Source organism: Ambystoma mexicanum, chromosome 2q (assembly GCF_040938575.1).
Source record: "Ambystoma mexicanum isolate Mex_15411 chromosome 2q, UKY_AmexF1_1, whole genome shotgun sequence".
In the NCBI taxonomy this organism is placed as follows: domain Eukaryota; kingdom Metazoa; phylum Chordata; class Amphibia; order Caudata; family Ambystomatidae; genus Ambystoma; species Ambystoma mexicanum.
The window spans coordinates 435,305,576-435,329,418 of NC_090924.1; positions in this window are offsets into that span (position 1 = coordinate 435,305,576).

The following is a 23,843-nucleotide window of genomic DNA, read 5'->3' on the forward strand; positions in this document are numbered from 1 at the left end:
AACCCCTATGAAAAAGCATCCCTCCCCTAGCAACTGAACTGCCCTCGTCACAGCTGTTGGCTCATACAAGAAAGCAATAGTCCCCTGCAGATTGATTTTCTACAATGTCAGAATCTCCAATGCAAGCTCCAATATTAAAGAATTGTTTTCTATCCTTAGAGATTTTTTTCTATCCTTAGAGATCTGAAAATCCCCAACCCCCCATTGCTGGTACTCGCTCGGACAAAGTCTGGTGTACAAAGATTCAAGATGCCCTTTCACAAAAAATTAAGACATTAGTTATCAAAATCAGTGCTAAAGGCCTTGCTTGCAACCAAAGTCCCCATGCCTGTAGATCTCCCTCACCTATCCCCCATTTGTATTCTGCCAGGTCGCACAAGAGCAAGTGGTTGCCACTATCCAATCATCAAAATCCTCTAATTGCAAAGGAGACCCTTGCACTGCCCACATAGTGAAGCTCTGCGAGCCCACGCTAGCACCCATCATTACTGAGTTTGCCAATGCCTTCTTCCTGACTAGCACATCCTCTAATATGTAATATGCCTGGATCACATATATTCTAAAACAGTTCCTGGAGCAAAACCACCTACTCAGTAAACGGCAATCCGGCTTCCTCCCTAAGCATGGCACCAGGGGTGTTGCTAGGCCTGGAAAAGACCCGGGGCTATGCTGATGTAGGAACTGTTGGGACTGGGGGCTAGCTAGTCTTTCGGCTGTAGCTCCTGAGATTCTATCCGGGGCTACAACCAAAAGATCAGGGGCTATAGCTCCCTTAGCCCCCCCCCCCATAGAAACGCCCCTGCATGGCACAGAAACTGCCCTGCTGGATTTAAAAATCCAAATGGATAAGATCTGTGACTAAGGCAACCTAGCCATCCTCCTCCTACTAGATCTCTCAGCTGCATTTGACCTAGTAGATCATAACATCCTCTGCCATCATCTCAGCCAACACTTCCATTTCTCATCTGAAGGCACATCAGGGATCAAATCTTTCCTCAGTGGTCGCACCAGTAGAGTATTCAGCTTTGAATCAGCAGCCAACCCCATCCCTTCTCCACTAGGTGTCCTGCAAGGCTCCTGCCTTTCACCCACACTTTATAACACATATTTAAAGCCTCTATTTGATCTCCTCGACACACAGGAGATCATCTACAGTAACTTTGTGGATGATACCCAACTACTCACGCCCAAGACACTACCACAATTAACACAGTGTACAGTACAATTCAAAACTGGATGGCCACCCACAATGTGTGCTTAAACGATGATAAAATGGAGCTCCTCATTGGTGGCTCCCCAGACCAGCTACAAAATAAGGGACTTTGTGCTGCCCTGTGTGATGAATCCTTCGGAGTCCTCACAAAAGCCCTACCTGAAGTCTCCTGCCAAGTGGCCAGGGGAAGGCAGCCGATACCTCATTCTAACCCTGGGGGTGGTGTTAGAAGGGTGGATCACCTTGGAGGAGAAGGGACACAGGGGGATGGGAGGATTCCATTGGGGGAGATGCAGTATTTCTCTTCTTCAGAGAGAAAGATTTCTAGGGTGCCAGGATATTTAATGGCATGTTGTCAGAGTAAGACTTCCCTTCATAAAGCCAATTGCACTGAGAATCGTGAAACCTTGTATAATCAAGAGGGAAATAAAACACGTGAGAATCAGAATCTTCATACTCTGATTTATGATAAATATAACACTTCCTTAAAGTTGAATCAGCCATTAAAGCCTTTAAAACCAGTTTCTAAGGATTAATTTAATAAACCGTATACATTCAATAAAGTTGAAGTTCATGAGAATGCAGAAAAACAGAAACAGTACATTGGGGACTTCAACTCTCACAATGCCTTGAGTACTGGGATGAGGAAGAGGGTGCGAGTCAGAGGCACTAAACTGCAAGAGGCAGGCTAATGGTTCTAATGACCCACACATCAGCAAGACTTCTGAATATGAATGGCCCCCTCAGGTGCAGGCCATTGGAAGCAGAGCCAGGCGGTGGAGTGATTGCAGAGGCTGCCGTTCACAGTCGCAGCAGCAGAAGAAAGCAAGCAGAGACGGCGGAGCCACCGCTGTATGTAGAGTGGGTGACGGTCCTGAGAGGGTCTCCAAGCGTGCTGACTTTGATTGCAGAGATTTTGCAGGGGGAAGTGCGATTGTAAGAAACCTTCCCGCAATAGAGAACGGCTCTCCATATTGCATGTTACATTCTGGTGGCCGGCGAGCACCGCAGTATCCCAGGAGCGAGGAAAGCTCATTTTCCTTATGGAGGCAGGCTGCATGAAACCAGCAGAAGTATATTGCTGTGCGGGAGGCAAACTAGGAAGCAAAGAGGGCTGTGGCAAGTCGATCAGATGCGTGTGACTAAACCAGTGAGTTTCCCATGCTCGGGTAATTCCGGTGCACTCATAGACGATCGCTGGCTACAAGTAACCAATTTGAACACCAAACTAATTTAAAGAAGCCTACTTGGCATAATGGGAACTTTTTAAGCAAACAAGACAAGAACAGTTATAATCATTGTTATCAAGGCCAAAGGTATTGCCAAGACAAGGAGGGGGCAATATTAAAGCAAGCTAATGCTAACAAGCATTGCCAAAGTAAAGAAAGAGCAATCCTGAAGACAATTAATTATAACCATTATTGCCAAAATAAGGAAGAGGCAGTAGTTGAGCAAGAAGTCACCAAGCATTGCCAACGTAATGAAAGAGAAATACTGATGACAATTAATTATAACCCTTATTGCCAAAGTAGGAAAGAGGCAGAAGTTGAACAGGAAGTCAACAAGCATTGCCAAAGCCAAAGACGGGCAAGTGTTGTAAAGGAACATTGACAACAGTTGGATGATGTAATAGTGGGAAAACAAGAGTGGCAGGAAAGATGCCCTCCTGATAGAAAGTATTCAGGAGGTGAGGAACATAACCTGCATTTTATATGGCAATCACAAGTGTGGAATGAACAGCACCAATGTGTTTCATGTCTTCCCAGAAGAAGTAGTCAATATTGATATTGTTGATACTAATGTTGTTGAAAATCAAAGGATTTAGTTGTGGCAGCAGATCAGCCCTCCTCATAGAAAGTATTCAGGTGAAGAGGAGCATAACCTGTGTTGCATGTGGCAATCACAAGTGTGGGACAAACAGCACCATTGTTTCATGTCTTCGCAGAAGATGTATTCAATGCTGAGGTTGTTGAAAGTCAAAAGACTTTGCTAAGTTGTCTGAAGTAAACATTACCACAAAATTCCTTGAAGTAGTGTTAGTCCTGGCAGGCAAGTATACTAGGGTAGGGACTTTGTTGTGGTAGTCCTGGCAGGTTAGTGGACCAGGATGGTATTGAAGTACTGTGGTGTAGTTAAATAAACTGTGAAGAAGTGGCAAGACCACTAGTATATCTTGTGAATTGTTGTGGAATCATCCTGACAAAACATTGCTGTTGTCACAGATGAATTGTGGAATTCTTTTGTTTCCTAAGAATGAGTTGTGTTGAACTCTTTGCTACAACTGGAGAAATTAAGCCTTGTCTTCTATTTAAACTGTTTGTTAAATCCAAGTGAGAGACTTTTTGCAGTAAGAAGAACTTTATCATCAGAGCTTTGTTCCTATTTTGAAATGATGATTGAAATTCCTGCTTTGAATCTGGGGTAGCGGACATTACCCATGTTACAAGGAGAGACATGTATAAGATTTATGTTGAACATAACTGTTATTTTTGTTATATTTGAATTGCCATATATACCTTTTATATGTTTGTTGTATGTAGAAGTGTGAGGGACACATTCCTTTTGTTAGAGTGGTTCCTTCATTAAGGCAGGGAAATGCCCTTAAGGATAGGGATAGTGAGGCATTTATCAAACCAACTTATTATCACGTTAATAAAATAGCATCTTATGAAAAACCTTTACCAAGTTGTCCGTCTCACACTCTCAGAGTTCCCATCCCTCACACCTTGAACTATAACAATCGGATTGCATCACAGCAACCAGATGCAAGTCTCATTGTCTCCCTATCAAAGCCCATGTGGACTTTAAAACTTTGCCTATCGCGCACTGATGTATCTATAAGGAGGCACCCGTCTTCCTCAATAATTGTATTACTCAAAATGTACCTGTGTGCGAACGCTAAGATCCAACTCTAGCAGTTTGTTGGTCACCCCCCACTTCAAGATGTGTCAGCGGTGGCTCCATCTCTCTGTAACTCTTTGCCCGCACCCATCAGAAACGAACAATCCTACACTACCTGTAAAAAGCTAGTAAAAACCTGGTTGTTTGATAAGTATGAGTAACACCTGAATTCTGTTGCTATCACTATCAATGCTTTCCTGCTAAATGTACCTTTTTGCTTATTTACTGTACCAAACGATGTGATACCCTTGGGTTTGAGCATTGCAAAAATGTAAAAAATAAGATAAAGTAAATAAATAAGGCAGTGTTTCCTTAAGTTGGTGCATAAACCGTGATGTTGCGATGGAGGAGAGTCAGATGTGGAGGATGCGTGGCTGAGGCTGAGCGGATTGTGCTTGTCAGGGGCTGGGTCTGGTCTTGAGATGTTGATGTCTCATGACTGTTATGGATGGTTTTTGGTAAAACTGCCTCAATGGAGTTTGGCTTGGGCTGGAGAGTGTTCTCATTTACGATGTTGTGCTCATGTGGCTCTAGGATGCCTGGCTGGATGTGACTGAGCCGAATTAGTCCAGTATCAAGTGCATTATTCTCAAGTGGGACTTGGTGTCCTGAGTCTGTAATGGTCAATGTTACCCGAGGCCTGGTTCTCTCTAGGCTTGACTATTGTACTAGCCTCCTCCTGAAAATACCTTCTTCCACTCTACGACCCCTTCAGCTAATTCAGAATAGGGCAGCAAAACGTATCCTCGGCCTCAAGCTCAGGGACAGCATCTCTACGCCCTAAAAAGTCTTCACTGATTCCCGGTTGCTTCACGAATTAAATTCAAATCACTCTGTATCATTCACAAACCTGTCTGGGGCTGGGGACCACACTATCTGCAACTCTCTCTTACTACATACTCTCCCTCTAGACCTCTGCATTCCTCTGGCACCAACTCTCTGTGTGTAAAGCGTTTCGCTAAACAGAGGGCAGGAGGTCGATCGCTTTCCTCAGCTGGCTCCACAGCCTCCCCACCCTCTGCGTCTTGAGCAGGATTTTCTTAAATTTCAGAAGCTCCTCGAGACTTTCCTCTTTACCTCCTCCTTCCCCCCTCGCTCCTCTGCTAATTTCACAGTTGCTTTGATTGGTGTCCAGGGCACTTATGCACCCTCAGGGCCCTGACCTCCCACACCGAATCACCCCCAGCATCTATCTATCCTCAGCACTTGCCTCAGCACCCTATCCGTCCTGGAGGCTTGCACTTACCATACCTTGCACTTCATCAGTTGCTCACCCACCAGCACGAGCACCCCAGCACTCACACCCACTACCCCCCACCCTTCCGCACTTGCACATTCTGAATACTCACAAGGCGTAATAGGTTCGTCCTTTTTTCCCCTCCACTGTATTTAATATCTCTATGTATTTAGTGTGTCTCCTTCCCATGACCTCTCCCTGAGGACCTGTGGGCACTTTGAAACAGAAGTTACTTAATGTATAAGTGCCTCACAAGCAAACAATAAATGAAGAAATAAATAAATAAATAAATAAAGTGTGCACCGTATGTTGAAAAAGAAGACTGAAAATCTGCAAGGGTTGAACTGCACTGAGGTTTATTAGCACAGGTGCACTATTTACAAGGGAACAGTTAGCTTCACTGTTCCTGGAGTTAAAGGCAATCTCTCAGTATGAGTCCTTGTATGGCCAGCGTGAGTCCCGTAATGCTCTCCCAATGAGGTGTGTCAGGAAGCCACCACTGCTCCCGCTCTGATTGCCTGAGTGCACTTTCCTCGCTGCGTGTGCTTCATTCGCTGAGTCTCGCGACATCCGTTCAACGCGGGCTCTCGCGAGACTCTCTCACCAGATACCTCCTTTTGTTAACAGCATTATCCCACTCCATCACAAAGTCTTCATACCTGGCTGGTCTGCGCTTCTCTCGATGTGGGCGACCTTCACGATTCTCTCTGGCAGGCGTCCCAGAAGTTGATGTTATTATGCTTACTCTCTCCGACTCTCTTTCGCTCCTTGATCCTCGCTCTTGTTGCGTAGTACTACGCTGTTGGGCGCATGCGTGAGCCATAACGAGGCTCACGCATGCGCAGTGTTAATAAACATGGCCCGTGCGGCAGTTCGCGCCGGGGACCGCAACCATCCACACGTCTCCGGGGTGGCTCCTTGAATGCATGTGGAGCGAGTGTCTGTGTGATTGCGTGGGCCTCCCATCGCCCCCACGATACATAACACTGGTGACGAGGACGGCGCGGGAGCCATCCTCCGCTCTGGCAATGTTCCAGGAGAAGAACATTGACTTGCGTTTACACGAGTCCACGCGTATGGCCGGCGGCCATCTTGGTCAACACGTGAAAGGCAGTGGTAGCGGCCCGTGAGGGTGCTCGTGCGCCACTTGCACTTTTGCTTTGCCCAGCAGCAATTTTTGGAACTCCCACAGCCCTCACTTCTACAGGGCTGTGGCACAAGTGACCGGGAGGAGAAAAGGGTGCAAGAGAAGCACCACATTGAAAAAGGGACTCAGCACACCAGCCCAGCAGCCACAGAAGGTGTCCAGCAAGTACTGGTGAGTGCTATTCGCCAAAATGGGGGAAGAAGATGACCAGGATGGTGCAATTGCCCCCATCCCACGCAGGATGAACAGCACGCTAAGCCCCATGCCTGAATTTGACACCACTGGCCCTCCATCTAAGCTGGGTCCGAAATGGCTCCTGTGGGTGAAACGGCTAGAAATGTTTTTCACGGCCGCGGGGGTCACGGAAGATGCTGAAAAAATCGCCATCATGGTATACTCGGCAGGGGTGGAGGTACACAAGATCTATGACTCGCTGACTATCCCTGTGGCCACCTACGTTGCGGTGAAACATGCATTCAGAGATTACTTCCTCCCCATGGCAAATGTAGACTTTGACAGGTTTGTCATGGGCGCGGAGAAGCAGCGAAATGATGAATCGTTGGACAAGTTCTGTGCGCGACTCCGATACCTAGCAAGCTCCTGCCGATGGGGTAACGAAGAGGAGATGGTTCGTAACCAGTTGCTGCAGGGGTGCAGCTCTGGAAAACTGCGAAGGCAGGTTTTGAGAGAACCTGGGCTAACCCTACAAGAAATCCTAGACATGGGGAGAGCGTACGAACTGGCTGATGCCAGGGGGGTGAAGATGGACACCGCCACCAATGCAAAAAAGGAGGAAGAAGCTTTTGCAGTCGGTCGCTATGCACCTGGGAAGACAAGATGGGCGCCAAGAGGTGGAGACCCACCCACCAGTCACAGCAATGCTCCATCATGCCAATACTGCGGATACGACCTGCCACATGTAGGCGAGTGCCCCACCATATCTAGAACCTGCGGCAGGTGTGGCACTACAGGACACTATGCGAGAGTGTGCAGGGCATCAACACCAGTCGCACCGTCAAGGGGTCCAGAGAGAGTTGGCAGAGGCACCTCTAGGAGAATTAGGGGTGTGTCGTCCATTGAACAGGGCATGCAAGACTTAATCTTCTTCATCTCCAGTATCGCCAAAGGACCAGGGAAGCGGCGTCAGCCCAAGTGCACAGTGAACATTGGGGAAACACCGACACCTGTCCTGATAGACACTGGAGCATCCGTCTGTGTGCTAGCAACCGAACACTGCAATGCGTTGCCAAGCCCACCAGGGTTGGCAGAATCCACGGCATGCATATATGCTTTTGGTGAACACACTCTGCTCCCTATTCAGGGGGTGTTCATAGCACCGGTGACTCACGGACAGACCAGAATCAAGGCAAGATTCTTTGTCACAAGTGTGAGCCCACACTCACTCCTAAGTTGCGCTGCCACGGAAGCGCTAAACCTTGTCCACTTCTCATTTGCGGTGTATTGCACTGATCTGGAGAACCTACTGCAACGGTTCGAGACAATCTTCAATGGCATAGGAAAGCTGAAAGCGGATCCAATACGCCTCCACATAGACGAGTCAGTGAGACCAATAGCTCTCAAACACTGTCGCATCCCGTTCCATCTGAGAGCACAGGTGGAGAAGGAGTTGCAATCCCTGGTTGACCGAGACATCATCGAAAGGGTGGAAGGCCCCACCCTGTGGGTCTCCCCTATCGTAGTAGCCCCGAAGCCTAAACAGCCTGGCGCAGTGCGCATCTGCGTGGACATGAGGCTACCCAACGTAGCCATCAAGAGGGAACGCCACATCACGCCCACCTTGGATGACATCATCGGGGAACTCCAGGGAGCAAAAATATTCTCAAAACTGGACCTACGATCTGGATATCACCAGTTAGAGTTACACCCCGAGTCCAGATACATTACGACCTTCACAACTCATGAGGGGTTATATCAATATAAGCGGCTAAGTTTTGGAGTCTCGTCCGCGGCGGAAGTCTTCCAAAACGCCATCAGGGGGGCTCTGTCAGGACTCAAGGGAGTGATCAATATGTCGGACGACATCCTGGTCTTTGCCCGGTCGGAAGCAGAACATCTGAAGCGCCTAGAGAGTGTGGAAATCGATATAATATTGTGACCCCAATCGCATTGTTTAAATGTATGTTGGCCTACGCCAAGCTGTCTAAAGAATATTGTGAACATAGGTTCCGCGGCAAGGTCTTGACCTTAATGTATTGTGTAAGCTGCCATCTTGGATCTAGCCGCCATTTTAGGTATTCTTGCAGTGTGGAAGTCACCCCGAATCACAAAATGGAGGCCGAATGACATTGCGAGTAAGACTTCGGCCATGGTGACCTCCGCACACGTGAATGAATAATATGTCCGTAGGCTACTTGTTAGGGTCATGAACTAAGACCCTGTCCTCTGTTTAACCTAGGTGTAAATATGTAACTGTATCAGCGGAACCGATCTAATATATGGAGATTGCATGTTCGACCTGGCTACGAACCCTAGCCATGGTTCCAGAAATGGTTAACTTGTAAGAGGGCTGGCCAATGCAGTACTAAATGTATAAAAACCCAAGCATCCCGATGATCGCTCTCTCCCACTTTCGATGCGAAACCTTATCGTTGGAGGTTCGTGTGTGAGTCAGAGAGCCGAATAGCTATTCGCATGTCAATTGACTTTGATAACTTTGTAACTTTGAAATAAAGCGCTTTATATGGTCCTTTGTAACCTGTGTTGGTGTGTTTCCATTTGGGCTTCCCGGCCTCATGTCAATTTCTCTGTTTCCACAGTTGGCGCCCGAATAGGGACCCTCAAGATTGATGCCGGATCATTGAAGGTTGACGCAGACTATCGAATCGGGATCGGACGGTGTGATTCTGCGGGCCCGACCGATCGAGACGCGATACCTCGGCAGCGCTGCACGATCCGATCCTTGGGCGATAGTCGTGCGGTCTGACACGGCATCTTGACGAGGGTCCAAATCCGAGGCGGGCAGATTTGCCGAAACCACTGAACGCAGGTAAAATTTGTTAGTTGAAGTCCTTTGAAAACCGTACGGTCCTCCTTAGGTTTGGTCAGGTGTAGTCGTGACCCGGCTCTTAATTTAACCCTGACAATTTGAATTTGGCGTATTGTATCTGCAGACACAATGATTGGACCAGGTAACACCAATTCTTTGAGAAATGCCTGGGAAATTGTCTCGCTGCTTTAGGGCTCTGTTCCGCAGCGATCGACAATCCTTTGAATTTAGCCGTCCGGCACCACAGGAGGGGTCGCCGGCGTGTACTATGTACTGTAAGTATGGCATTGGTAGTATTGTATTTAATGACATTTGGCACAGACAGACCAGAAATGCCTCCGAATTTCAGTGGCCAATCAATGGTAGTTTTGAGATCCCCCGTATTGAATACTTAGAATCGATCTTGTTTAAGAAAAAGGCTAGGCCAGCAGCCTCTGATGTGTTACAAAATTGGAAAAAGGAAGCATTACAACAGCTTAAAAGTAGGGATAAAAAAAATACACGACGTCATAAAACGAATGCCGAAAAGACATTGTTGTATGACAAGGAAAAACGATTAGATGAAACCTAGAAGATGGATAGAGCTTTCTCGCTCGGGGTCCAGAAAATTTACCCCTCTAAAGATTTCCATGTTTCCGAGGAGTTTATTGAGAAAATATTAAACGAACGGAGGCCTGATTCTTCAGCGCCACCTCCATATGCTCCTGTTGTGGGCGCTTTGCCCGTTCCTCCTATTGTTCCTGTTGCTATTCCTACTCCCCCTGCGCAGTCTGCTGTTTCCAGTCCTTTGACTGTCGCATCTCTGTCTATTCCGTCTACTATATTATCTCTTTCCCCTGCACCCTTGTTAGGTTCTCCTACACTTTCGATTCCGGGGAGTTCTGTGTTCACTAAATCAGATCCTGGTGCAGGGTCGAAAATTGTGACTCGTAGTACTGTTCCTGCGGGCAGGAAACAGGAACTATTTGCTTGGGATAAACATTGCATGGAAAAAGGTGATCAAACTGATGTATTTTCAACATTATCTAATTTGCACGATTTTCCCGAGAAAAACGTTTTTATTGAAGGACTGGGGATTCACTTAGGTGTAATGTGGGGTAGATTGCAGACTTCGGATCCCCCACAAGGGGTGAGAGATCTGAACGCTTTGGCACTCTCAAGGGATACCGAACAGAAAGTATATGGGCATGTTGATAGATTGTTTGAGTTTAGACAGGATTTTGAAAGATTACAAAATGAGGATGATGAGGACGATAGGATATATATGCAGAAACGGTTCCTTTCGTGCCGAAGATCAGCACCCGAGGAAGTACGGATTTGTACTAGAGATGCGGTTCGATGGATCTCGGATTCATCAATACCGCCGGATGAGGTATACGATACATATAGTCAATATACGGTAGAAATGCAAAGGAAGGTAATTCAAGTGATGGTACAGCACTTGCAGGAAGAATGTATAAGAAAGAAGGTTGGTTGCCCCACAGAGTTATTAGGTATTTGTAAAAGAGCTTTTTCGCCCGACACTTCCACAGCTGCTTTAGCACTTGATTTGGCCTTATTACTCAGTAAGCGGTCGGAGGTCCCTATATCTCAGTTGCCTATGAGAGAGGTCCCTCCGACCCTTGTCCCAAAAGTAGAAATCCCCGCCAACGCGGCGACTGGTGCTCCCGCGGTGGATATCCCAGCACACTACGTATCACAGTTTGTTCACGTCCCGTTCTCTCGACAGGAAGTGAACACGATCAGACAATCAGTCCCTGATATTAGGAAGAACCCGACAGGGTTTTATAAAGAAATAGAATCCGTTTTGCAGTCTTCCGTGTTCACCTTAAGTGACATGGATTTATTGTTTCCAGTGCTTTTACCTGTTGATGTATGGAAGCAGGTACGGACAGTAGATGATGTGCCGGGGTTAGGGGATACATGGGTAAATCTAACTAGAATAGATGGGGAACGACCAGCTGGTGAGAAACCACCCCAGGTAATACTCACTTTACCTGATAGAATAGTTGCCAAATTGAAAACTATAATTCCAGAAAAAAGGATTATTTGGGACAAGCTTACGGCCTGTGTCCAAGGAAAAACTGAAGGTACCACTGAATTCTTTAATAGGTTTGAACAGGTGTTCTCCGACTTCAGTGGACAGGATTTGGGTACAGAGTCGGGGAAGAGGTTGTTTGTGGACAAATTTGTGCGTGGATTGTTGCCCGACATCCAGTCACAAATTATGTCCTCAGAGAGCGCTTGGCAGGCAAAATCTCAGTCAGAGGTTTTGCATATGGCTCAGTATTATGAGAATCGGGTTAATAACGAAAAAGAGAAAATCGAAAAAAGAAGGGGTGACCTAAAGACTAAGGTATTGTTGCAGCAAATTGTCAGGCACCCCAGAGGAGGTACGACACAAACTAGAGGTCAGTACATTCCAAGAGGAAATACTCCTCTAAGTTCTATCAATATTAATCAGTGTGCTTATTGCCGCCAGGAAGGTCACTGGCGAGCACAGTGCCCTGCCCTCCGTCAGAGGTCAGGAGGCACATTCGGAGGTATGGGTAGGCGACCACGGGGCCGCCCTGGAGCAGGGGGCCCTGATAGGGGTCAGCTTTTACAAGATCCACAGCAACCTTTTTCACGGGAAAATCTGATTCCGAGTATGGACTCGAGAAATATATTTGATCACCCTTCCGCCGCCTATCTTTCTGAGGAACTTCCCTTTGATGAAGTTCTGCCTTATTAGGATTGCCCGAAGCAGCGTTCGGAACCTTTACCTATTCCCGTTATTCAGAAGGGCCCCTATGTTGAATTATTGGTGGGGAATAGGAAACATCAGTTCTTGATTGATACTGGAGCACAAAAGTGCTCCATCGACCATTCGAGGGTTCCAAACATCCCACTGTCAGGGCAAACAAATGTCTCTATAGGGTTCTCTGGCATACCAACTGTTTGTCCGGTTTCTGCGCCGGTATCCGTTTCTTTGGGTCCTTTTGCAGACCAGTGCCCTTTTCTTTTTACTTCAAACTGTGGAGAAAAATTGCTGGGGTTGAATTTGTTGAAGAAACTGAATGCAGTGATTCATTGTTCCCCTGACGGAATAAGATTAACAGTTTCACCACAGCAACCCTTTAACTCCCAATACTTGACCCGACCTCTACCTCCCGAATTTGACATTGTCCCAGAATGTTTGTGGGCAATAGACGATAATGATGTCGGGATATTGCACATCGATCCTGTTATATTGTTGCTTGTTCATTTAGCTGAAAATGGTCGCAAAGCTTCACTTAAGTAATTTCAATATTGTTGTCAGGGGGTTGCCTATCTAGGCTACCTCCTGTCAAAGGAGGGGAGAAGATTGACACCTGAACGAATAAAACACATTTCTGGCATGTCTGTCCCAAAAACACAGAAGGAAGTCAGAGCCCTGATAGGGATGGCGTCCTACTGTAGACTGTGGATCCCGAACTTTGCCCTAGTGGTAAAACCGATGTTGGCTTTGACGAGGAAGGGCATTTCTTTGCCACTGCCATGGGAATCGGAACATCAACGATCATTTGAGCTTCTCAAAGCCGCGCTGTGTTCAGCACCGGTTCTGGGTGCACCAAATTACGATAAGGCCTTTGTGTTGTTTGTGCATGAATGTAATGGATGTGCTTTGTCTGTGTTAACGCAGGAACATGGAGGGAAGAATAGGCCGTGCGGCTATTATTCCTCCGCCCTCGATCCTGTCGCATGCGCTTTGCCGCGATGTCTGCGCGCTGTTGCTGCTGCTGCTGCGTCTGTAAAACAGAGTGAGGGGATGGTCCTAGGCCACGATTTGATTCTGATGGTACCTCACTCTGTTGATATTCTATTGAATAAAACTCAAACACAACACCTTACTTCTGCCCGGTTGACTAGGTATGAATTAGTTCTGTTTGCTCCTCATATCCAAATTAAAAGGTGTTGTGTTCTCAATCCGGCTGAACTTTTGCCTCTCCCGCAAACTTCTGCTTGCGGCGATGATGGATCACATGACTGCCTGTACGCCACCGAACAAGAAACAAAGGGCAGAATAGACCTTTCAGATACTCCTTTGGAGAATGCGGAAGGGGAGCTGTTTTGTGATGGCTCCTGCTTTAAACTTCCGAATGGCACATCTACAGCTGCTTATGCAGTTACTACTTTGAACAAGATCGTAGAAACTAAAAGGATTCCGCATAACTCTGCGCAGGCCGCAGAGATTATAGCGTTGACTCGTGCTTGTGAGCTCTCCCAAGGGCATAGAGTTAATATTTATACGGATAGTCAGTACGCCTTTGGGGTGGCTCACAACTTCGGAAAACTGTGGTCGGAAAGAGGGTTTCTGACCTCACATGGGACCAAGATTCAGCATGGCCCCTTAATAGTACAACTACTCTCAGCACTCTCACTCCCTGAACAACTAGCAATCATGAAATGTGCAGCACATCGCAAGGTCATAGACGATGTGGGCAAGGGAAATGCTTTTTGCAGATTTGATAGCTAGACAAACAGCCACAGACCTTAGCACAGACATGTATACCTCGAGGGAAGTGAGAGATGGTTGTATAATAGATGAAGGCATTGGGTCTGTGCGAGATATTCAGACTGATGCCTCTGTTGAAGAATCTAGGAAATGGGTTGAAGGCATGGGGAAATTGGATGACGAAGGGTGTTGGGTGGACGCATCTGACGGGAAATGGTTGCTTCCTGATTCTTATGTATTAGCAATAGTCACAATGGCACACGGTCCAACACATGTGTGTGCCCAGTAAATTGCGGAGATATTACTTTGAAACCATTCACCTTGATTTTATTGAAATGGAGCGATGTAATAACTTGAAGTATGTTCTTGTTATCATTTGTGCTTTTAGCAAGTGGGTCGAGGCTTTCCCTGCCAAAGATGCTACCGCCATGACTACCGCAAAGATCTTGGTGAAAGAATATTTTCCTCGATTTGGGCTCCCGAGGATAATCTGGTCGGATAACGGCCCACATTTCATCGCAGCTGTAATATTGCAAATATGTGTTGCCTTAGGGATTGAGAAACGTTTTCATTCAGCTAGGCACCCTCAAAGTGCGGGGTTGGTAGAAAGACACAACGGTATTTTGAAAAACAAACTTGCAAAAACATGTGCTGAGACTAAATTAAAATGGCCAGATGCTTTACCTATTGTATTGTTAGCTATGCGCACCACACCCCAGACTAGAACTGGGCTTTCTCCATTTGAGGTAGTAATGGGAAGGCCTGCTAATATTTGGGGCCTCCCTAAACCTAAAGCCCTGAGGGATGTGGAGAATGTATTGCTTGTAGATTATTGTAATCAATTGACTAAAAACCTGTATTTCATCTACCACCAGGTGAATGTCGCCTTACCTGTACGGTTTACGGGCCCAGGACACGATATATTGCCCGGCAGCTGGATCCTGGTAAAGGCCTACGAAAGGTCTTCCTGTCTCGCGCCTCGCTGGCGGGGACCCTACCAGGTTTTATTGGTCACCAGGACGGCAGTGCGGGTGGCAGGAAAGAAGAACTGGATACATGCAACACACATCAAGAAGATCCCTCACCCGACGCCACACGTTACAGAAGAAACAGAACCCCTTGCTGATGCTACACTCTCTGATCTCGGAGTAGCAAGCAGCGTTGTGAGTGCGTCGGAGAAGTTCTCTGAGCCTGAGGAGCTCGGGGAGCCGTCCATTTTGTCTCCGCACTCCCTTGATCAATCACTTCCGGAAACTCTTGTTTCAAGTTCTGCGACTTCCGTCGCCACCGATGTGACGCTCCCCTCAGGGAGCGACAATTCAACAAACTTGGGTACCATCAGGTACAACCTTCGACCACGAAAATAAAATCGCTGCACGAGTATCGTGCATCTGGAAGAAAAAGGAGTGATTGGAATACTATTGTCTTTCCCTTTTTTGGAACACAGAAAAGGAGGGTTCTGTTGGCTAGGGTTGGGAAGGACTAAGAAGTCACGCGGCCGAAGTGCCGCCAGCAACGAACATTGGGGCCGTCGATCGGGATAACCATGATGCCTGCCGCCTTCACCGCTGCTCCTCATATTGAACTATTAGATAAGGGGGTGACCAAATCGAACAATGGACAATGTGCCTGGGCCCTGAAAACGTACTGTTGTGTTCTTGTTTTGATTATTGTTAGTTTTGCAACTGCTGCCGTGGGACTCTGGTACTTCGAAGAAATTTATCCTTTGAAGCCTCTGTTACCGACTGAAATTGTACCAACTGTTTTGACTCCCTCTGTACACCTTCACACTCTGTCCCCTAGGGACTCTCGGCATAGACAGAAATATCATAATAACACTCTGATGATAGTGATGAATGCTACGCATGCTATTTTTAATAAGAGTAATTGTTGGATTTGCACGCATTTGCCACAACATGGGAACAAGGGACTGGGATGGTATATACATCCCTTACCTCTAACGACTTCCTGCTATGCCTCTCTTAGAGCACTCTTCTTTGGCCGATGGAATGATAGCATCTCAGGGAACTTCGATGGCACTAATTTGAATGAATTTGAGAGACGTGAATTGACTCCCCTGGGATGCTCGCTTTTCGCAAATAGGAGTAGACCTAATATCGCTTCTATTAGGCCGTCTGATAAACTCTCCTTTCCTTTCCAAAATCTAGTTTCTTTCAAGATGGCTCCGATAGGCAATAAGGATGCCATGCCTCCTTCTTATTCTGTAAATCACAATCCTGATTCTGTCCCTTTCTGTGTACAAAGAAATGGCACTAGGCCAATGGGAGATTTTGAGCCTTGTATACATATTGTAAATTTGACTGGGGACAAATAGCAAATTCAGAAAACATTAGGGGATTAGCGAGGGTATTGGAGAAAACGATCAACCGGACCACGGACATACTTTACAATATGACCTTAGAGCAGAAGGCGATAAGATTGGTAGCACTTCAGAATCGAATGGCATTAGATGTCATTTTAGCTGAACGAGGTGGAGTATGTAAATTAGTGGGGTCCGCTTGTTGCGTTTTCGTACCAGATTCTTCATCAACAATATTTAAAGCAATTCAGAATTTACACACTCTTAGTTCTGAAGTCCATATCCTTGTAGGAGACTGGAGCCTTAGTACTTGGTTTTGGGATTCTCTACGATCTTGGGGGTGGAAGGTGCTTTCTGTCATTTTAGGTATTTTAGGGACTCTGTTATTTCTTTGCTGTTGTTTTCAATGCCTCCCAAGTATATGCGGAATGATGGGGGAATGTTGTGCCCAGGTAATGAGCGCAATAGGGCGTAAGATATACACTCCGAAGACAGCATCTAAAGAGTTCATGTTGCAAGAAGTTCTTACGAACGACCTTATGGCTATTGATATTTCAGACAATGATGCGGAACCTATGAATGATAATGCCTTCAAGTATTTTCGAAAGTATTAGAAAACTATGTTTTAGCACTTGGCATAGGCCAAAAGGAGGGTCTGTGGAAATCGATATAATATTGTGACCCCAATCGCATTGTTTAAATGTATGTTGGCCTACGCCAAGCTGTCTAAAGAATATTGTGAACATAGGTTCCGCGGCAAGGTCTTGACCTTAATGTATTGTGTAAGCTGCCATCTTGGATCTAGCCGCCATTTTAGGTATTCTTGCAGTGTGGAAGTCACCCCGAATCACAAAATGGAGGCCGAATGACATTGCGAGTAAGACTTCGGCCATGGTGACCTCCGCACACGTGAATGAATAATATGTCCGTAGGCTACTTGTTAGGGTCATGAACTAAGACCCTGTCCTCTGTTTAACCTAGGTGTAAATATGTAACTGTATCAGCGGAACCGATCTAATATATGGAGATTGCATGTTCGACCTGGCTACGAACCCTAGCCATGGTTCCAGAAATGGTTAACTTGTAAGAGGGCTGGCCAATGCAGTACTAAATGTATAAAAACCCAAGCATCCCGATGATCGCTCTCTCCCACTTTCGATGCAAAACCTTATCGTTGGAGGTTCGTGTGTGAGTCAGAGAGCCGAATAGCTATTCGCATGTCAATTGACTTTGATAACTTTGTAACTTTGAAATAAAGCGCTTTATATGGTCCTTTGTAACCTGTGTTGGTGTGTTTCCATTTGGGCTTCCCGGCCTCATGTCAATTTCTCTGTTTCCACAGAGAGCACCCTGGAAAGACTGCGCACTCTAGGTCTAACATTACACAAAGAAAAGTGCGAATTTCTGAAAGACAGGTTGGAGTTCTTTGGCTTCGTATTCCATGCGGGAGGGATCTCCTCTGATCCAGAGAAAGTGAAGGACATCCGTGAAGCCGCGCCACCAACTTCTCCAACGGAGATCAGGAGCTTCCTGGGGATGGTGAACTATTGCGGTCGCTTCATCCGCGACCTAGCCTCGCTATCGGAGCCCCTAAGAGCGCTCACCAGGAATGACGTTGCATGGAACTGGAGTGGAAAAGAACAGCGGGCGTTCGATGACATTAAGAACGCCCTATCCGGGCAAGAGACCATGGCTTACTTTAACTCGGACCGAGAGTCAGAAATTGTGGTCGACGCCAGCCCTGTGGGCCTAGGAGCAGTGCTCATGCAGGCGGACAATCAAGGAACTATGAGGCCCGTCGCTTATGCCAGCAAAGCCCTCACCGAGACGGAGAGGAGATACTCTCAGATCGAGCGGGAGTCCTTAGCCATACTGTGCGGGTGTAAACACTTCCGCATTTACATTTTGGGGAAACCAGTCATCGTGGTGACGGATCACAAGCCCCTAATCCCAATTCTATCAGGGAACTCGTCCAAGCCACCACCTCGCATTGAACGATGGATGCTCTCACTAATGGAGTATGGGGTCAAATTACTGTACCGCCCAGGAACACTCAACCCGGCAGACTATCTGTCCCGCCACCCGGGCTCGGGGAGGCTCCGACACTCCATTGAAGTGGCTGACTGCGTTGAGGCCGTACACCTGGCTGTCGAATCTGCGCTGCCCATTGCCCTGGCCCGCCAGGTGATTGCGGAGGAATCAAACAAGGACGAAACATTCACCAAAATAAGGCAGGCGATAGCGAGCGGGGAGTGGCGTGAGGTCCTGCAAGACAACTCCATGAGGATCATCGGGGCTCAAAAAGACCTGCAAGCCCTCTGGAAGGCGCGGCACGAGCTGACGGTGGCGGATGACGGCCTCCTGCTGAGGGGTCACCAGATTGTGATCCCGAGAACATTAGTTGACTAAATCCCACATCTGGCCCATAATGGCCACCAGGGGATGGCCAAAATGAAAGCTTGTTTAAGACTAAAGTTCTGGTTCCCGGAGCTGGAAAACAGAGTGGAGGAGTTTGTGAAGAACTGCATTCCCTGCCAAGCTGCGAGCCCGGTGGAAAGGGGGCCACCGATCCAAGCCATGGTAAGGAGCGACCAACCATGGGGGACGGTACACGCTGATTTCGGGTCCACTGGCCGGGGAATGTACTTTCTGGTGGTAACCGATCAGTGGTCACGATACCCCGAGGTGGAGCTAGTCGAGTCCACTGCCAGCGAACACACAATCATGGCGTTGGAGAAAATGTTTGCCACGCATGGGTTCCCAAGAGAGCTCTGCTCGCACAACGGTGCCCCGTTCAAAGGGCAGCAGTTTGCAACCTACTGTGAAGAAAGAGGGATAAAACATCGGAAGGTCACACCCCTCTGGCCAAGAGCAAATGGGGAGGTAGAGCGATTTATGCGAACGCTCAACAAGGTGTTCCCCATATTGATGAATGGAGGAGAAGATCTAAGACGCAACCTGTTCGAATTTCTCCGAGAGTACCGTTCGAACCCGCATCAGTCCACCGGGGTTGCCCCGGCAGAGGCACTCTTCAAACGGGTGCCAAGAGGATTGTTACCAGAAATCGGAGGTCGACATCCGGGAGAGATCAACAACGAGCAGGTGCAAGCGGAGAGAGCCACTCAGAATGAAAGAGAGACCAGGAGGAGGCTCCCCTAGAAACACATTGCCATGGGTGACACCGTGCTAGTGCGAAACAGAAGGCCAGAAGGAAAGTTGTCACTACCATAAGAGACGCAGCCACTCGGGGTGACGCACGTCAAGGGGTCGATGGTCACCGCTGCCAATGCCCGAGGGACGGTCACCAGGAACGTGTCCTTCTTCAAACGCATAGGAACTGCGAGCCCAGAGGAGACAGTCACACCCGACCCGGAGCAGAATGCCGAGTCAACGTTGAGACACGATGAACCGCCCAAAACTCCAGGGACGCCCGATGCACCTCCGGATGAAGCATGCAGGTACCCGAGCCGGGCGCTCCGCAGGCCGCCACAGAGGTTCCAGGACTTTCTCATGGACCCTGCTCCGTAATCTGTGGTACACTGACAGTTTAAGTTGTATTTGAGCACTGTTAACGTTATGATTGTTCATGTTCTTTGTTTCGGGGGAAAAAGAGGGATGTTGCGGAGTACTACGCTGTTGGGCGCATGCGTGAGCCATAACGAAGCTCACGCATGCGTAGTGTTAATAATCATGGCCCGTGCGGCAGTTCACGCCGGGGACCGCAACCATCCACACGTCTCCGGCGTGGCTCCTTGAATGCATGTGGAGCGAGTGTGTGTGTGATTTCGTGGGCCTCCCATCGCCCCCACGATACATAACAGCTCTCATCTTCCATGCTGACCATGTGCTCTTGTGTCTCCTGGGCAGTGGAGGCTGGTGACTTTTTCAATGGGAGGGGCATAAGATTTCCCGCAAATTACAGCAAATGACTGAGTGAAACAAAGGGGACCGAAACATGCAACAGGAGATCAGAGGTTCCCTCGCAATATTTCTTTTTTTAAAATGTGTTAAAATTGTGTATTTTCCATCATACTTTTTTTGGGACAATTTGAGAAAAAACCATACAATTTACAACTGGTTCTATAAGGGAGCACATGAATAAATTCAGATGCCACCTAGTCACCCACAGTACCCAGGAGAATGTTGCAATACATTTTACTGCTGTTTGTTATGCTTTTGCACGAAAATAATTGCTACTGCAAAACACATTTTCATGCTTCTTTGTGCTCCAGTTTTGCTCCATGCCTTGTCTCTTGTTCCCTGCCCCGTTCTGCCACATTGTAACTCTCACCACCCCACTTAGGTAGGTAGAAATCTTGCAAAGCACACTAGTTCGCCTCAGACCCATGCTGCCCCCCCAAACTGTCTCTTTGCACACTGCTATCTGATTTAATTTAAAATGCCCAATGAGAAGGAGGTTTCCACTCTGCAGTGTGCTCCCCTTTCAAAACTGGATACCTACAGAAGTCTTAATGTGTGGTCAATAGGGGAGTCTGCCTGAGGCCCCCTGCCCTGGGAATGTCCCCACCTGCAAATAAGTGCACATTTATAATTAAAAAAAACATAAATGCCACGTCACAATATTGGGTAGTGGGCTGTCGAGGTTCCCTGGGAGGGTCCCCACCTGCAAATGAGTGCACATTCATAAAAAAAAATATATAAATGCCACGTCACAAAATTGGATAGCGAGATGTTGAGTTTATGAGCCTGCTGCCTACATTCCTATCAATGAATCCTAATTGCATTCTGCGTTTTTGTGTTTACTATAGCCCAACCTGCGTAGAATACATGTGTTTGACCTTTCCTTGGCTAATATACTGATCACATGCAATAGCACAAGTTGAAATGCATGTACTGTGTCACCGCACTCAGTGTGCCACGCACTCGTTGCAGAGATCTATGTTCCAAATACTGGCAAGGCCGAGTTAGCTTTTCCTCTCTCCTAGGTTGATGTAGATGGCTTTATAAGAAAGCAGTGCATCGCCTTATATATATATATTTATTTTTAATTCTTGATAAGGCGCTACATGCCCCTAGACCTCCTGTACGACCCCGGCGCTAAACCATGGTGCTATTAGCACCATGGTCCATGCCGGGGTCCGCCATGGTGAATGGCGGAATTACCGCCCCATTCCAAGGTTGGCGGGGCGGTAATTCCCCATTCACCATGGGCCCTTCCCCATTCCCATTTGCCGCAAATTGCCGCAAATTGCGTCACCGTACTTTGCACCAAGGTCCCTTTGCGGCACCCTAGGCCAGGGTCGTAATGAGGCCCATAAGCAGGGGAGATCGGAACCAGTTGAAAACGAAACCGTAATATGCTTCAGGGTTGGGTGTGAGGTTTAATGCATATATAAACTGCAGTTTTTGTTCTGTTCCCCTGAACTCCTCAGCCTAGTTTTTTTTTTAAAACCAATCCCACATTTTTATTCCCGCCATCCGTTTTCATCTGCGCCCTAATTGTGATCCCATTACAGCAGACATCATTTTATTAGCATTTGAAAGGGTCATGAAACGAGCTGGAAATAACTTGACTACAAAGCCTGACAATCACCAAAAAAGGAGAGTGATTTTTTGCAAAAGGTAAAGACAGTAAACGAGAAAAAAACATTGATAACAAATATTCATTAAATAGAAATACTACGTGTGTATGTCGTGTTTATATCGTAAATACAAATGAACCCCTACAGATGCTTCATTGGCGACTCTTTAAAAAATCCAGTCAGGACAGCCGTGTGCTGGAAAATGCACAACGTGGGTCAGTTTCAGGGCACTCAGCTGTAACACGGCTTTTCCGAAATCTTCCTCTGACCTTCCTGCACACCCAAATGGGCTAACTTGAGGAATATGCTGAAACCTTCCTCCCACCAGCCCGCGAACAGCACTCCCTCCCTCAAGGACCAGCCCCAGGGCTTTAAGTGGGACCGGGTATGCCAGGGCTGGGCCCCGGCAGGCATCCGAAATTCTTTTTTGAGGCGGGGCCCTGCCAGTGCCCACTAATCTCCCCTGGCAGGCCCGGCCACTATACGAAAAGGTTTTTTTTTCTACAGCCTGAAGCTCTCGCTCTTGTGCGAGAGCTTCAGGCTTCAGAAAGAAATGCCTTTCATCCATAATGGCGGCGCCGCACCTGCGAGGCATCCCTTTAAGCAAGAGATGCCCTGGGCCAGCGCCACCATTATGGAGAAAACTTGAGGCCGCTGGAAGCAGAGGCCTTGCTTTCTAAATAATGAAGCTCCCGCATATGCGCGGGAGTTTCAGTCTTTAGGAAAAAGGCCTCTGCTTCCAGGGGCCTGACCCTTTCAGCCTTAATGGTGACGGTGCCCCTCCCCAGCTGGAAAGGGGCAGCCATCATTAAGGCTGAATAGGCGAGGCATTAAACCCTGCCAGCAGAGCCGGCCTTGGGGGGGGGCCAGCCGGGTGACCGCCCGGGGCGCCACGCACCCCAGGGTGCCATAAGACCCCACCATGCCAGCTGGGGGGAGTCTTTCAAGGGCTCCCCCGAGCTGGCGTTGTGGGAGAAGGCGCGGCAGGCAGCATTTTGCTGTTGAAAGTGCCTGCCACCCCGGGTTCCTTTAACAGCAAAATGGCACCATTGGCCCACACCACGCCAGCTCGGGGGAGTCTTTCAAAAGCTCCTCCGAGGTGGCGTGGTGGCAGAAGGCGTGGCAGGAGACTCATTGTCATTGAATGAACCCGCATCAGCGGGCTCATTCAATGACAACGGGGGGCTAACGTGCCCTATTCACACCATTGCCTCCTCGCCGGAGCGAGGAGGTTTAATGAATAAATAAATAAATAAATAAATAAAGTGGTGTCTCCTGGCCCCGGCCCCCTTCCGCCCCGCCCCCTGATAACCAGGGGCGTGTAAAGGGTGAGTGGGGGCACCAATTCGCCCAGGGCGCTGCTGCCCTTAAGGCCGGCCCTGCCTGCCAGGCAAGCCTATAGAACATAAATGCAGAGATCAGCACCCTCTCCCCAATGGGGGAGAGGGTGCTGATCTCTACAAATGTCTGCCTGGCATGGGTGCTAGTAGCCCATTGAGCTGAGGCTCAGCAGGGGGGCGTGACCTAAAGGGCCAGAAGGACCCCCGCCATTACGCCCCACCCCCTGGATGAGCCTTGATGAGGCTCATTTTGTAGTACCACTTAAGGCACTGACCAGCCCAGATAAAGAATGACACTGGGACAGAAAAATTATACTGGGAACGAAAACACAGGGAGGGGGCTTTGCTGGAAACCATGGTCTGCCATGTGTGGCCAGGTACAATGGCAGGATGCACAGCAGCCCGACCTAAAAAAAAGCAAGCCAGATTCCAAGGCCGAAACAGAGGTAACGTCTATACCCAAACTCCAGGCTGTGTGTGTTGCTGACAGGATCGGCTTACAACTACAGCATCTGCTTGTTCTGGAACTGCAGGCAGCGCCTAAGGAGGGACTGTTAAACTGTATCGTATAATACCGCCTTGTTATGAATATTGGCCTGAGCTCATTCGCGTTGCACGGAAAACCGCGTCTGAAATGGTTCGATTTCTGATAAACTTC